The following is a 4,832-nucleotide window of genomic DNA, read 5'->3' as shown; positions in this document are numbered from 1 at the left end:
TTTTTCATGCATTAGACTTGGCCTGTGAATAATGTTAATAATGCTATCTGCTCAAAAATAGTTGAATAGAAATATATCAATATCTCCAAGATGTATAGTATAATAATAAAAACATACTCTCTAAAAGAAATGTTCAAAAATAAAAAGTTAAGTCAAATTTTTTGGAACATTTGATAATACTGGATTTTCTAATCTACCATTCTAAGTCAGTGATTTCTTTTAATTATCTAAATGATGACCACAAAGTTTTCAAAAATACAAACTTTATACCTATTCATCAATATGCTTTCTTTTAGCACAGGACAGGCAGCTGTCTCTTAGCACAGACACTCTCAATATGAACTGTAGCCAGTTGATAAACTAGCAATAATAGATATGGAATTTGGCTTTAAATAATTATGCTGACTTATTTTATTTAATTTTTGACTTACTTTAAATGTTTCAATAACTCATGCAAACATCTCGGTTGATTGATTATCGGCATGTAAAATATCTAAGTTATGGTATTTTAAATTTTCCTACGATTTCTTAATTACCTGATTATCTGGCTGATAGAATTTTTATTTTCTAGAACCATGCATACGTTTCATTAAAAAACTACATCATTTGTTACACGTTGGAAATACTAAGTAATTCTTGAATTATGAGTTACTTTCAAATTAGTGTCAATTCTCGTCTTCCTGAAAAATTATGAGAAAGAAAATAGAAATATACGAATATATTGAATGATTCACTTAGAGGTAAATGGTCAATTAACTACTGTCCTGGAATACCCAGGCACTGAAAGTTATATACTAGCTGTGAACAATGGTACTGAGGCGGTCCACTGCAGAGGCTAAAGCGCACTGGTCACTTCGGTAAATCTCGCAAATGGTGCTTCCTAAAGCAGGGTCTACCTTTAAGACCCAGACAGGGAAGAATCCCACCCCACCCGCGCTGGTGGCAGTCTCATTTGCATAAGCACCCAAACACTGCGGACGTCACCGCGCCCGCTCAGCCCCGCCCTGTCTTACTCCACCAGCCATTCCCAGCGTGGAAGGATGGAAAAGGAGGGCTAGACTAGAGAGCGCCGGCCCAGCGCTTCGCTTTCTTAAAATAAGAATGCCAGGGTGGGGGGAGTGGGTGGGGGGAGGGGCAACACAAAAAACCCTGCCCCTGCAGCTACTGAGCCCGGTGGGTCTCGCTTGCCCGGGAGATCTCTCCGGCCGCCATGGGATCCGCTGGGCTTCACTGGCCTGGTGCTCACTCAGACATGCAAGCGCTCCCCAAGCCCAGACCAACGTCCTGGGCAGGGCTGGACCTCACCGGCCCTGGAAAAGAAACGCACACACGGTCCAGCTCCCCAGTCTTCGCTATCCTCTCCTTAAAGTCCCCAACACCATCAGCACCCCTGCCTCGCTCTCGAAATCCACGGTGCGCAAAAACAAAACAAAACCCAAAAACATGCGAGCTGTGTTTCTTCAGTAACCACGTGCCTCGTCTGTGCTGCAGCAAGACCCGAAATCGCGGGGTGCCGCCAGCAAACCGCACCTGGAGCGATGGGACAGATGCCTTCTGCGGTCGGAACAGCACCGACAAGCACCGCTGTGCTCCCGCCCCAGGCCGCGGTGCCCGTCTCCGAGGGCCCCTGGAAGCGCATCCCTCCGCACCGACCCTCCCAGCTTCACAGTTGGACTTTCCCAAGTCGGACCCCACCCTTCCTCCAACCCTGGCGTGACAGGGAATTGAGGAGGTCTACCGAGGATGCCGTGGGAAATTCCAGCCCCGGAAGGCATGGCGGCACGTTTCCCCTCGTGTGCCTCCCCAGAGGCGCTGCTGCTGCCCTGGCTCGTGGACAGGTGCGGGACCCGTCGGAGGGGCGCTAGGCAAACCCCGTCTCGCCTCCCACCGGCTTTGAGCTCCCTCCCTGCAGTCTCCCAGGACATAATCTGAGCCCTTCCCGGGCTCTGGAAAGCAAGTCTGCTCAATTCCCTAGCCCCTGGTCTCCCAGAGGAGACCCACCCACCCCCAGCCGCATGGTCCCCTTGGGAGCGGGTCTTTCCTTACCTTTTCCTGGGTCCGGTCTGCGCGCCTGGCGGCTTCCAAGACCCGGCTGTAGCGGCCGAGAAAGCTGCTGGTCCAGGTGTTGGGGGCTGCAAGAAGGGCCGCCCAGGAGGGATTCGCCCAGGAGCAGCTGCTAGCCCAGGGTGAGCGTTGGGGGTGCGGTGAAGGGGTCTTTGCCCCGGGGGCTAACGAGGAAAGACTCGTGGGCGCCTGTGTGTCTGTCAGCAGGGGAGCACGGGATCCGGGCGCAAGGCTGCTGCGCGGGCGCGGGTGAGTGTGTGAGTGAGGGTGAGAGTGAGGGGGTGACGGAGGCACCCACGTGCCCTGTGTGTCGGTGCGGCGGCCTCCGATTAGCTGGGGGTGGGGCGGGCGGGGTGGGGTGGGGTGGAATGGGCGCGGTGATGGAGGGATGAGGCGGGGAGCGCAAGGAGAAGCCAGTCCCAGCCCCGCAGCCCCTTGACGCAGAGGCTGCTGCAGCTGCCCAGTAGCATCCTCCCATCGGAGAGGCTGGGCCCGAGGAGCCACAGCATCCCTAGGAAGGACTGGGGAAGCCCAACTCCAAAGCAAAACAGAAATTCACTCCTCACTGGCATCTGCACCCAGCCCACGCAATGAAAGGATGCGCACCAGTGCCCTCCCCCGCGCCTTTGTCTCCGCAAGGATCACAATAGAAATGAACCTCTGGGCATCCTTTTCAGTGGTCTCCAAGACAATAACTGGATTAGGTACTAGGGGAAAAAAAATATGGTGGAAAGAACCCTGTTTCTTAGCTTTCTCCCCGTGCTGGCCATTTACATCTCTTGCAAAAGAAAGGTAGTCTGGTCATTTTCTGCCCCCTGTTAATGCCCAGAGACGCTGGGGAGCTTATGAAAAATTGTTGATCCCTCAATGTCCCCCTCTTCTGCAAAAGAAAAAGGCTGCCTTGCCTCTAAGAATAATAAAGATAGGCTTACGTTCAAATGGCATAGAGAATTCCTAAAATATACATCGCTGAGTGAAATGCTTATTCTCCTTTGGAAAAAATGGCTGAAACATAGCGAATGGCTTAGGGATTAAAAATTTGGGCCCTTGAAGCTTTCAAAATGTGAGCGAAATGCAAAATGTATTTGATGTACATTGGTGACCCAAAAGGTTCAGTGTTTTGGCAAAGAACAGCTGATTGACATTACTATTTAAAAGAATGAATTTGTGTCCTTTTAGGCCTTCTAAAAATCCCTCTGAATTTTAAGGTTTGAATCCAATTAAGATTGAATTAAATAATAAGGCTTTTAGAGGCAGGTTTTCATGCACTGAAAAAAATCTCCTGGAAAGAAATCACAAGACCTAAATGTCAGGTCAGAACAGTGCCACTAACCCTTCGCGTCTAAAGCAGCGGAGAGAATTATTCCTCAACCATTCCTCCAACACTGCCCTAAAAGTAAATAGATAAAACTAGATTTTATCTGAATGTTTCTTCATGCCATGGATAGACAAATGCTCATCTAGAAGTGTGCCACAGAAAAATAAATATAGTACCCATAAATCTCTTGCACGTCTTTCTCTTTCACTGCCATTGAATCCATGCTGACTCACAGTGACACCTGTGGGGTGTCTGAGACTGGAAGTGTTTACAGGAGTAGAAGGCTCAGCCTTTCTCTCCCAACGTTGCTGGAGGTTTTGAACTGCCAATCATGCGGATCTCGGTCCAGTGTGTAACCACTACACCACCAGAGTCTTTAGTCATTACTAAATGTGTAATGTGTCAAATTTATCTTTTAGATGGTCTTTGTGTTCAGGTATGTTACATTCATATTCATAATGTGACTCTCTTGCATGTATTTTAATTTTCTTCAGCTTCTGCTCGAATTTTATATGAAAAACTGATATTTTATACAGCACCTAGACTCTATTGCTGTTCTAATAGATTATATTGAGCTTTTCCATTGCCTCTTTCCACCAAAATGGACAATTTTATTCCTATATATTCCATTTGGGAAAGTCATATGCGTAGCTACCATTTATGAGGTATTGGCAGTGAATACATCGTTGGCCTTGTAAAATTCTGTTGTGTGATCTCCAGTTTAATTTCCATCCTTCCTTAAGACCATATTTTCTGACTGCTGATCATTATTTTTTCCAACTTTTGCATTCTAATCACCAGTAATTATTGGTGTATCTTGCCTGCATGCTTGATCAACTTCAAACTGGAGAAGTTGGTAAATCTTCAATTATTTCATTTTGTCATTAGCGGTTGGTGTACACTAACATAATCATCCAAGGAGGTCAGGGGACATAGTTGCTACTCCTTGGGCAGCTCTCCAACAAATCAGCAATTTGAAAACACCAGCCTCTCTATGGGAGATAGAAGAGGATTTCTACTCCCATAAAGCATTGTAGTCTTGGAACCCCCCAGCGGCAGTTCCACCTTGTCCTCTGGCGCTGCTCGGAGTTGGCATCCACTTGATGGCAATGGGTTTGGTTTGAGGGAACCCTGGTGGTGTCATGTTCAGCCTTTGGGCTGCTAAATACAAGGTAAGCAGTTTGAAACCCCCAACTGCTCCATGGAAGAAAGGCAAGACTTTCTACAGCTTTAAAGAGTGACAGTCCCAGACACCCACAGGGGCAGTTCTACCCTACCTACAGTCGCTCCGAGTCAGAAGCCACTAAGTGGAGGTGAGTTTAGTTATGGTTTATTAACTTGTCTTCTTTGCAGGTATGTGGATGTCATTTTATCACCAATGAAGTTGTACTTAAGGATAAATCTTAAGTTGTGTCTTGCAGCAATGAATATGATATCATTCCTCTTTGAT

The 4,832-nt window shown here is 47.4% G+C and overlaps 1 protein-coding gene across 1 annotated transcript in view; it reads right to left on the bottom strand.

The window, feature by feature from the left end:
* Positions 1-2,319, bottom strand: part of SLC6A15 (solute carrier family 6 member 15) — a 53,770-nt gene extending 51,451 nt beyond the window's left edge. Inside the window, exon 1 of the mRNA XM_004700422.3 lies at positions 2,047-2,319. The gene's annotated coding sequence lies outside the window, so the exon portion shown is untranslated. The remainder of the gene's footprint in view (positions 1-2,046) is intronic.
* Between the last annotated feature and the right edge of the window lie 2,513 nt (positions 2,320-4,832).

This window comes from Echinops telfairi, unplaced genomic scaffold, assembly GCF_000313985.2.
Source record: "Echinops telfairi isolate 266 unplaced genomic scaffold, ASM31398v2 ScPeMD7_2;HRSCAF=8, whole genome shotgun sequence".
NCBI lineage: Eukaryota > Metazoa > Chordata > Mammalia > Afrosoricida > Tenrecidae > Echinops > Echinops telfairi.
Note: the sequence above shows the minus strand (reverse complement) of the source record. Positions and strands in the feature narration are given on the sequence as shown.